Below are 12,062 nucleotides of genomic sequence, written 5' to 3'. Positions count from 1 at the left end.
TGACAACAGAGGACATACCATGGGGGAAGAACACACAAAAGAAAAAAATATATATCACATAGTACACTAAAAACAACAGGGACAAAGGAAAAAACCTCTTGTGTCCCTATCTTGGGGTTCATTTTGCGTAGCACCAACTTATATGGTCATATTACATAATAATTTCTTAATCCTCAAGTATGTAATTTTCTATTTTCTTAATAAATATTTTAATATTTAAAGTTCTCAAGTTACAATGTAAAATAATAAATCTGCTATTATGAACATAAATCATGTTTCACCTAAAACCCTGAGGGTGATATTTGTTGTAAAAATAAGGAGTATTTGCATATTATGCCCTCAAACTACTTTATTATTTTAGTTTATTAAACTTAGTTGGGTTGTAAATTCAATTTGTTCAGATAGTCAAGGCCATATGGTCAAATAAAATTCAAAATATTATTCAAAAATAACCAAAAACTGAGTTTTTATACAAAATGAAAAATAGTTATTTTATTTTACTGCTCGTGTTAAAAGTATCAAATTTAGTTTTAAAATTTATGAAAATATTTTGTTTCCTTCTATTGTTTCTATTTTATAATCTAAATATTTTAATATACAAGAAACATTTTTAACAAAGATATTTTAAATATTTTGTAATTTATTCTTTCAACTATTCTACTGTTTTACTGTTTTCCTACTATTTACTAATTTTAAGACATTAAACATGTAGATGAGCATCAGTGCACTCTATCCAAGTACAGTTTACAATCATATATATTATATATATATATATATATATATATATATATATGTCAGTCGCCAGTCACCAGTAGCTCATGCCTGTAACTCTAGCTACTCAGGAGGCTGGGATCTGAGTATGGTAGTTCAAAGTCATTGCATTAGTATAGAATTTCATATATACAAGATGAAAGAGTTATGGAGATATAGGTCACAATAATGTGAATACACTTAATACTACTGAATTGTAGACTTAAAATGGTTAAATCAATTAATCTTATAGTCTATGTTTTTGCATCATAATAAAAATCATTAATAAATAATTTCAACTCTACATAAGGAGTGTATTTAATGGTAAAAATTCTTTGGCATAAAAGTTTAAAGTACCTCACCAAGGATAGACCCATATCCAACCAAAAATCTTTGCCCAGAGTGAATAAATAAAGTATATGCAATGAAATAAGCAAGTTATTAAACATAATGTATGACCATGTGGTCAAGAGGAAAAGGACTAAATAGATATAAGAATTTCTCCTGTAGTATATATATATATATATATCCAAATATTCTTTAATTTTGTTTTAGTCTTTATTGAATATTAAGATGTCTTGATAATAGTTAACAGCTGGTTGTGATATCATACCTATAATCCTAGCACTGAGAAGTACAAGGCAGGAGTATCATAAATTCAAGATCAACATGGGATACATAGTAAGATCATGTCTAAAAAAAATTTTTAATGACAATGTAACTCAGTTTTTAAGTTATAAGAAATGCAAAGGGAAGCATGACTCAGTCAAAAGAAAAATGAACATCAACAAATGGATAGAGGGCTATCCACTGATGCTCTTTGAAAAGAGGTTTTATGTCTTCAATTGAATAAGGAATAGATACTTCATGTTAATCAGAAACATAATTTTCCTATTATTTATTTGGAAATGAAATGGTTTTAAAAGGTATAGATGAAAAATTGATAAAGAGACTGCAATGGTGATACTACACAAATTTTGCTAAACTAGAATGTTTCACAGTATATACTCTTCTAATATGTTCCAAGTCACAGCTGGCCAAAATAAAAATTAGAATAAAAATAAAAAAAGAAACAAAATATCCAGGCACCGGTGGCTCATGCCTGTAATCCTAGCTATTCAGGAGGCTGAGATCTGAGGATCATGGTTCAATACCAGCCCAGGCAGGAAAGTCTGTGAAACTCTTATCTCCAATAAACCACTAGAAAACCAAAGGGCCTTGTAGCTCAAGCAGTAGAGCATTCGCCTTGAGCTGAAGAGCTGAGGGATAGTGCCCAAGCCCAGAGTTCAAGCCCCACGACCAAAACAAAAAGAAAAAAAAAAAAGAAACAAGCAAACAACTATAATTTTCTAAAAATTATGATTATAGGAAATGGAAGATAAATATAGACGTTCTGATAGATTCTAGCTAATATATGCACTATATCCATAGTTCAGGCCAGTTCCATCTGTCTTAATTATTTCCACTCTTCATCCAGTTTTCCTTCCAATTACTTCATTCATGAAGAGTGGCCACAAGTCTAGTGTTGAAGGCCAAGAAGGAAGTCTTTTATAGATTCTTTAGCAACTCTCTTTCACAGCAGGAATAGAATACTAACTTTGCTTTAAATCTAACTTACCCACCCATGCCATGGTTAATCATATTTCTCTAAACCTCCAACTTTCTTCTCTAGATCTTACTTCCTTAGCTCCTTTCACAATTGCAATACAAAAAATTTCTTAACTATTATTATTAATTTAATTCTCATCTCTTTTAAAGAAAAACTTGAGATTTTTTTTTTCTTAGTGAAAGACTTTTGTTCTTTTAGGTAACATTTTTTATGGAGTTTTTTCTTTGTTTTTTGGCTGTCCTGGGGTTTGAACTCAGGGCCTGGGTGTCATCCCTGAGCCTCTTTGTGTTCAAGCTAGTGTTTTACCATTTGAGCCACAGTACTACTTCCAGCTTTTTCTGAGTGGTTTATTAGATATAAAGAGCCTTAGGTACTTTTCTGCCCAGGCTTGCTTCAAACCACATCCTAGGATCTCAGCTTTGTGAGTAGCTAGGATTACAGGTATAAGTCATTGGTGCCCAGCTAACATTGTGTTTTTCCTTTACACTTATAATAATTTTTTACTCTTTTCCTTTACATAACTGTATTCTCCTTCTATATTCTGCCATTCAAATCACAAATCTGATTTCAGTGTCCTTGCCATATATAGTCTCTCACAAATTTTAAGCCTATTATCCTATATTCAGTTTACTTGTAATCTTTCTTAGCTTATTTTTTTATGAGTTTAACCCCCTATTAGTAAAATGTGTATTTTCTTTTTTTGTTATTATCTTTAAGTGGTTGTACAAAGGAGTTGTCATTTAACAAAGCAATTACGAATGTAATGTTTCTTGATCAATGTCTTGATCAATGTCTTGTGCAATCCCTTTCAACATTCACACTTACCCCTTCCAACCATCGCTTTCCTTACTTTTCTTAATTTTGTAGGAAATACAAAATAGGCTGTATTATCCCTCCCCTTCTCCTCTTCATTTGTCTATAGCTTTCCCCTTGGCCTCATCCCACCACTGCAATATAATTCCTGGCTAGATCCAAAAGATCACAAACCAGAATACAGGAAAGCCCCCAGCACAAACATGTTCATTACAGCATTATTCATCATAGTCAAGGTATGAAATCAGCTCAACTGCCCTTCAATGAATAAATGGATCCAGAAAATGTGGTATTATATACACAGTGGACTTTTACTCATCCATTAAAAACAATGATATTATAACATTGTAAAGAAATGGAAAGGCTTGGAAAAATTATGTAAGTAAGTCAGGCCTAGAGAGAGAAAAGTTGCATGTTTTCCCACATATGTGAAAGTTAAAGTTAATCTATAAACCTATAGGTAAACAATGTTGGGTTGTATGCAAGTATCTACAAATTTATTAACTGAAATATGATAGATTCAAGGGAGAACTCAAACTCAAATAGTATAATTCCTTAGAAAGGCATAGTCAAAGCCCTACAAAAGCTGTATTTTTTTTGCCAGTCACAGGGCTTGAACTCTGGGCCAGAGCCCTGTTACTGAGCTATTCAGCTCAAGGCACTACTACTTGAGCCACAGTGCCACTTCTGGTTTACTAGTGGTTAATTGGAAATAAGAGTTTCACAGACTTTCCTGCCCTGGCTGGCTTTGAACCCCGATCCTCAGATCTCAGCATCCTTAATAGCTAGGATGAAACTAAGTCCCAAGGAGGTATGTAATTCAGTAGGAAAATAGATGGGACACTCAAAACTATTCATTGGGCCAGGCGCCAGTGGCTCATGCCTATAATCCTAGCTACTCAGGAGGCTGAGGTCTTAGGATCACGGTTCAAAGTCAGCCCAAGCAGAAAAGTCCGTGACACTCTTATCTCCAATAAAAACCACCAGAAAAATCAGAAGTGGCGCTGTGGTCCAAGTGGTAGAGCGCTAGCCTTGAGCTGAAGGGCTGAGGGACAGCACCCAAGCCCAGAGTTCAAGTCCTACAACCGACAAAAAAAAATTCATTGAAAGAGAATTTAATGAAAAGACTAAGACAGAAATGTGGACATGCTAATAGAACCAATTAATATATTATGAGGGACCAATGAAAAACAAGAGTAGAAAAAACAATGTAGATGTAAGCCTGAGAGCCACAGGAAGTGTATACTGTCACCATAGTCTAACAAGAGTCACATTGATAAAATAGGGTTTTTTTTGATAAGAGCAATAGCTACTGAAAAAAAAAAAAAAAGAATTCCTTCCAGAATGCACTGAAGCAGAGGTGCTAGGACAGACAGACAAATATCCTGATTATTTATTCTCCCACACTCTAAATCTCCTGATGGTGCTACTATTGTCCTAATTCAACCAGAAGCTAGAGGGCAAAGGGGCCCAGGTGCAGAGAAGTAAGCAGAGAAGTAAGTTTTGAAAGGAACAAAGAAAATCAGGCATAAGACAATGAATCCATGAGGATAAATGAATGAACAGCAGGTACAATATATTGGAAACAAAGAGACCTCTACAACAATCCTCAAAATCATTAACCCTGTAAACCAGTCCTTAGTAAACTGAGAAGTTGAAAGGCATGGTTACTACAAGATAAAATAGATTAAAAGAAAAACAAGTAAAACACAATTCCTTTTCTATAGGTTTTCTAATAATTTATGTAGCTATCAACAATCTCATTTCAAAATTCCGGGAGACATGACCTCTTTAGTGTTATCTTTATATTCAATTCTAAAAAAATATTCAGCATAACAGTGAAGTACAAGATTTGCTATAGTAACATTTAAACTTTATAAAGATTCTAAACCCTATTAGACACTGATGCATTTCAATTTTTTTTAAAAAAAGAATATCATTGCAAAAGATTAAAAAAAAACACTAGTTTTTAACTTTTATTTACTCATTTGCTTGCACTTGGGACTAAAATTAGAGCTTCATGAAAGCTGGGAAAGTGCTCTATCTCTTGAGCCATTCCTCCAGCCCTTTTAGTGTGTGTTTGTTTTGTTTAATATTTTGTTTAATAGAGTCTCCATAACTTTTCCTGAACTAGCCTCAAAGTCACTGTCCTCTTGCCTTGGCTTCTTCGGTAGATGTAATTATAAGCATGCACCACAATATCTGGCTACCTCCAAAGCCTTACCAAATATAATTGAAAACTGGATACTTTGTTTTTAATGTTAATTTGATATGCTTTGATTTTCCCACCATAACAAACCATGAAATGCTGATGCTTTGGGAAAATGTTAAAATAAAAGCGAAGAAAAATACTCATTAATTTACGAAAATTACTGCTGAAAACACTTGAAGAATAAAGTGCAGACTCAAAAAATAGCAAATTAAATTAGATTTCCAACTGTTCACCAACAGAAATTTATAGATGTAAAAGGTAAAATATAAGACTTGATTAGATCCTTTCTAAAACCTCATGTGCCAAATTACTGTTTGGCTCAATTTTAAAATGTAAGCAATCTCACTGTATACGTCTTTTGAATAAAAAATTGGATCTTAAAACAACTAATTAATTTAAGGGTAACAGTACAGCAAGAAAACTGAAGGCAAAAAAGTACAAATATTAAGTCAAAGCTAGTATAGCATACATATTGGCATAATCACACAAAATTAAAGTAGAACAGAATTCATTTGGCAACTAATGCTTTTGCTAGTTCCCAAAATATTTCTACCTAATAGAAGACTGTTACAGTTCTTGATTATACTATGTAGACTAAAACTCAAACCAAAATATTTTGTCTAAGCACGAGTTTATATGTGTGTATAAGTATGTATATATATATATATATATATATATATAGTTATAGTTATATAATCATATATATGACAGTAGAAAATGAATCCAAGATTCAGTTTAAAAAGCAATATTAGAGGATATGCAGTTACAATCTATGTCCTACATAACCTGTTGAATGTATAACCTTTAAGTTGCTGAAGGTTGGCTCAGAATTTGATTCAGTTTGATGGAAACATCTGTTCCCCTTGCAGGTGTACTGTAAGGAATTCTTTCTCAGTTGGATTCAGAACACAGCAAGTGAGCCCTTATCTGTCCAATCATATAGACCCCCAACATTTGTAAATCAAGTTCTGGGAGGACTATAGCAGGTCCACACTCCGTCACTCTTTCCCAGTCAGCTAGGCCAAATTACTTCTGTGAGAACTGCTCTTGTCATGTCATCAAATCAAAACATGTTGAGATGAGGGACTATAAGAAACATCTGCAGAATTCCCAAAATGTAGTGACTTTGGAACATTGACAGATGCATCTGTCATTTTATACCTTCAATTAACCTGATGTCCACTGGGCCGACACAGTAAAACTGTCCAAGATCGATTCCAATTCTTTCACATTATTTTCACATGTCTCTACTAGGAAGGCTTGGTGCTTCTTAGCCTTTTAATTAAGAAAAATCACATATAGTATGATCACATACTGAAAGTGCCATATCTCAGTGTGAACATATATAATACAAATAAGTATCAGTAAGATATTACTCCATTCAAATCTAATAAAATTTTGTTTTAATCATACCTTATTTGGCTTAATGTACAACTGATGTTTCATTAATAATTTACTGAGAATTTAGCACTTCACATTATTCTATACACAGCAAATCTTATCTTCACAGTAAGAAATTTTACAGATAAAAAATTGGACAGATGAATTAAAGGAATACTTTAAAAATTCATGCTTACACCCATATGGCAAACTGCCAGATGGTAGCTGAAAATGAATGCAGTTAGGACCAATTAGAAGCTACTTCACAAGTCAAGTGGTGGTAGTTTGGTCTATGATACTAGGAGTAATGGGAATTCTAGGTGTGCTGGGAAGATACTTAGAAAAGATAATGGCCAGCCCTTAGTGATACTTCATTTAGACTATATTAATTGGATTCCAGTGGATTGGATAATGATAGCTCAAGTGCTGAGCTAAAAGAAGAGAAAAGGCCAGGCACCCTCTGTGGCTCCCACCTGTAACCCTAGCTACTCAGGAGGAGGCTGAGATCTGAGGATCAAGTTTCAAAGCCAGCCTAGGGAAAGTCTCTGAGACTCTTATCTCTGATTAACCACCAGAAAATGGAAGTGGTACTGTGGCTCAAGAGGTAGAGCACTTATCTTGAGCTGAGGAGTGCACAGACAGCACCCAAGCTCAGAGTTCAAGCCCCATGATGGACAAAGAGAAAGAGAGAGAGAGAGAGAGAGAGAGAGAGAGAAATCAAGATTAATCCAGGGTTTACAAACTAAAAGGACTAGATGGATGTCAGCAGTTGAACAAAAATAAGAGATACAGAAAAGGTCTTAGGTGGTATGTTTGCTTATTTTCATAAGCAAGGGATATGAATTATGAATTCTGTTTTGGTCAGATACATAAGACACTTCTAGTTCCAGTACAATTCCTATAACTATCAGGTCTTAAATGAGTGAACAAAGAACAAAGTAGAAAAATAGCAAAAGTAGCTAAACATACCAATGCAAAGCCCAGAGGGAGGCCTGATATAAATTTGGGAATCATCTACAAATATTGTCTGAAACTTGCCTTTAGAGTATTTGAAGGAAAGTAAAAGACGCTAGTACAAATTCTGAAGAATTCCAGCATTTCACAGCAAACTATGAAGATCAAAAGAGGAAAAGGAAAACAGAAATGTATGATGTCATTTCAAGGAAAGAGTTGTCAGCTATGTCCAATGCCCCAGAAAGGTCAGGCAAAATGATGTTTACTGGGCATGAAGTCATTAGTAACTCTGATAAAAATTTCACAGTAATACAGTCAACAAAGAATGGAATAAGTAGGAAGAAAGGGTAAGACTCTTGTTTAATAATATGTTAACCTTTAAGTAGGTGTACAAAAGAGTTTCAAATGAACATGTCTCATTTTTTTCTAACCAAGTGAAAGTTGAGTAAGTGGAAATAAAACTTCAGACACCCTTTCTTGGTAAATGAAAACAGAGAAGTTTTTTGTTGTTTTAATGAGAAAAACATATACTTGTTTAAAAGCTAACTAGTAGGGAGGGAAGGGATGGTAGGGGGAAAACAATAGAAGGGGTAACAATGTTCAATAGGAAGTGTACTCATTACCTCACTCATGTAACTGTAACACTCTGTATAGTATCTTTACAATAAAAAAAAAGAAAAAAAATAAAAGTTAACTAGGCCAGGTGCCTGTGGCTCACACTTGTAATCCTAGCTACTCAGGAGTCTGAGATCTGAGCATTGAGATTCAAATCCAGCCCAGGCAGGAAAGTCTGTGGGACTCTTTTTTCTAATTAGCCACCAGAAAATGGAAGTGGTGCTGTGGCTCAAGTGGTAGAGCACTCACCTTGAGCTGAAGAGCTCAAGGTCAGCACCAAAGCCCAGAGTTCAACCCCATGACCAACAAAAATAAAATGTAAAAATAAATAAATAATATGAAAATGCTTATTAGACAGACATACTCATGAAACAATGTTTATAAGTAGAGAAGAAATGGAAGAATAGATATTGCAGAACAAAATTACATTATAAAGTACAACAATCTTGCCAGGCATTGGTGGCTCATGCCTATAACCCTAGCTACTCAGGAAGCTAGGATATGAGGGTCTCCTGGACAGGAAAGTCCATTTGACTCTTATCTCCAATTAATCATAGAAAAAACCGGAAGTGGTGCTATGGCTCAAAGTGGTAGAGCATTAGCCTTGAGCAAAAGGAGTCCAGGGACAGTGTCCAGGTCCACAATTCAAGCCCTAGGACTGGAAAAATAAATACAGTAATCCCCATATATACTTGAAATGTTCCCAAGACACTCCCCAAATGGAGACCTAAAAGCATAGATAGTACTGAACCCAATTATACACACAAACACACACACAAACACATATAGTATGTGTGTACAACACACATACACTTTGAATAAAGTCTGACACATAAGACACAGCAAAAGATTAACAACAAAAACATAAATAAAAAACTATAACAATATTCTGTAAATATATATACATACAATGGGACATGATAAATTATATAGATCTCTAGATATTCACACACTGAAGCCAAAGAAGGATATGCATAGAAGCAGATCACAAAGGCTCAATAGCTTTGTGTGATCATATAAAATAATAACATTTTATGAAATGAACTCCAAGAAAAGTAAGTGAGATATTTTTTAGTTGCTGTTGTTGCTGTTTTTCTTTTCCTTTATCTTGTTTGTTAGTTTGCTTGTATTTGGGAGGGTAGAGGAGCCACAGAAAAGGAAGAACAAAGGGTAAATAAATACAACAGTGGTACTCCTAGACATTACATGGAAAATGAACTATGTACACCTTGTGGGTGGGGATGGGAAGGAAAACTGGGTGAGAGTAGAAGGGGAGACATGATTCAAAAAATGTTGTACTCATTACCTGACTCATGTAACTGTAACCCCCCTGTTTATCAGCTCTACCTAACAATAAAATATTTTTTAAATTCTATAACAAAAATTATGTCAATGTGGTCCTCTCTATCTCCAAATATGCCTTACTATACTACTGTTTTTGCTTTTAAAATGCACTTTAAGGCTTCTCTTCAATGTCAGAATATCTAGTATCACTATTTTTGTTCTGTGGAAAAAGAGTAACATTGTGTCATTTTCAAGGAAATGGATGGATCTAACACAGATCATGTTAAGTGAGGTAAACCAAGGTCAGAGAGACAAATAGCACATTTTCTTCTCATATGTGAAAGCAAGATCTAAAATATAACTCTGGCTTATTATTAGTATAATAATGTCTAGCAAGCAAATGGACAAAATCTAGTACTCATCTACACAACCATAACATACTTTTCTCTACCAGTAATCCATCTTCTTGAATAAGAAGTAAGACATAGAGCATGTCAGCACCAGTGGTTCATGCCTTTAATCTTGACTACTAAAGGAGCTCAAATCTGGCTCAAATGGTAAAGTATTAGCAGAGCAAACAAGCCAAACAAAGCAATCAAAAAGACATAAGATCAAACTTCAGTGCCATTAAAAAAAAAAAAAGGAAGGGGCTGGGAAAGTGGCTCAGTGGTAGAGAGTTTGCCTCGCAAGCATAAGGTCCTGCGTTCAATTCCTCAGCACCACATAAACAAAAAAAGCCGAAAGTGGCACTGTGGCTCAAGTGGTAGAGCATTAGCCTTGAGCTGAAGAGCTGAGGGACAGTGCCTAGGCCCAGAGTTCAAGCCCCACAACCCACAAAAAAAAAAAAAGACAGGATAAAGCTATGTGCTAAGGATGCAGAAAGTCCTAGATTTAATCTCTACTGGTTACTAAAAAAAAAATACAGTAGGACAGTCCATTAAATTTAAGGTAAAATATAATGAATACACACTAAAACATACTATACAGAGACTCTTAGATTTCTGAAACTCCATAATCAAATTATTCAAACTACAACTGATCCACAGAGCAAAGAATGCTATCAAACACATTGAATCACTTACAAAATAACTTGAAATGAATAAAGACTACATACAATTTTAGACCATTTGAAAATGCTGAAGACTTTTAATTTAACCCCTCAATACCTTTCTATCTAGGCAGCAATGGTTTGGCCATTATTTCTTAGAGTCCAGAGTCTCTACATTTTTGAGAAGGCAAAGTAATAATCATTTTCCTCAATAACTGAAATCACTAAGATTTATTGGGCATAACTAAAAGGGAAATGGCCAACTATCTGAAGACTATAGACAGAAAGAAAACAAGAAGCATGCACTCTCTGTTAGGATCCCTGCAAACTGCAGAGTAGTGTGTTCTGAATCAACCAAATACTTGCTGAGTTAGGAACAAAATCTGCAAATATAAAATGAATTATAACGACACCATTAAAAACTTTTAAATGGGCCAGGCACCGGTGGCTCACACCTGTAATCCTAGCTACTCAGGAGGCTTAGATCTGAGGGTCATGATTCAAAGCCAGTATGAGCAGGAAAGGCCAGGAAACTCTTATCCCCAATTAACCATCAGAGAACCAGAAGGGGTGCTGTGGCTCAAGTGGTAGAGCGCTTGCCTTAAGCTGACAGAGCTGAGGGACAGCACCCAGGTCCAGGGTTCAAGCCCCATGACCAACAAAAAAAAAAAAAAACTTTTAAAAGGGACCTATGCTTCTTTGTGCCTGGCTTTCTTCACTTAGTATAATTTTTTCAAAGTCTTTCCATTTTCAAACAAATGGGGCGGTGTCATTCTTTCTGATGGAGGCATAGAATTTCATTGTATATATATATATATATATATATATATATATATATATATATATATTGATCCATTCATCTACTGAGGGGCATCTGAGTTGGTTCCATATCTTAGCTATGAAAACTTCAGGAAGTGGGATAGGTTGGGGCGGTGGGGAGAGAAGGGATGATAGGGGAAAAACAAAGGAAGGGGTAACAATGCTCAAGAGAAAATGTACTCATTACCTTATTCATGTAACTGTAACCCCTCTGCACAGTATCTTTATAAAAAAAATTTAAAGAAAAAACTTATAAATAGGAAAGAAAGGAGAAAGATTGGTTAATAAAGAACAATAGAAAGTAAGTTTGATCAGAGTACTATAGGATGGATGGATAAACAGATAGACAGACAGACAGACAGACAGACAGACAGACAGAATACAATGAAATACCTTTGTACAATTCATTTATGTTAATAAGAAACCAGAAAATAAAATAAATTAAGTTAATCTTAGTGCATTCATAATCTCTTGGAAGAGATTATATACATCTGATTTTGGTATTTTGATAAAAATGTTTAGTTGAATATAAAGAAACACAGCAGGAGAAGGATATTATAACATTAAGTAGACTAATT

General features: G+C 34.5%; 1 pseudogene; it reads right to left on the bottom strand.

The window, feature by feature from the left end:
* The window catches only part of LOC122123402, a 94,843-nt pseudogene that overhangs the window by 52,255 nt on the left and 30,526 nt on the right, over positions 1 to 12,062 (bottom strand).

The sequence above is a fragment of the Dipodomys spectabilis genome, unplaced genomic scaffold (assembly GCF_019054845.1).
Source record: "Dipodomys spectabilis isolate Male_0828 unplaced genomic scaffold, ASM1905484v1 ptg000228l, whole genome shotgun sequence".
Lineage (NCBI taxonomy): Eukaryota > Metazoa > Chordata > Mammalia > Rodentia > Heteromyidae > Dipodomys > Dipodomys spectabilis.
Note: the sequence above shows the minus strand (reverse complement) of the source record. Positions and strands in the feature narration are given on the sequence as shown.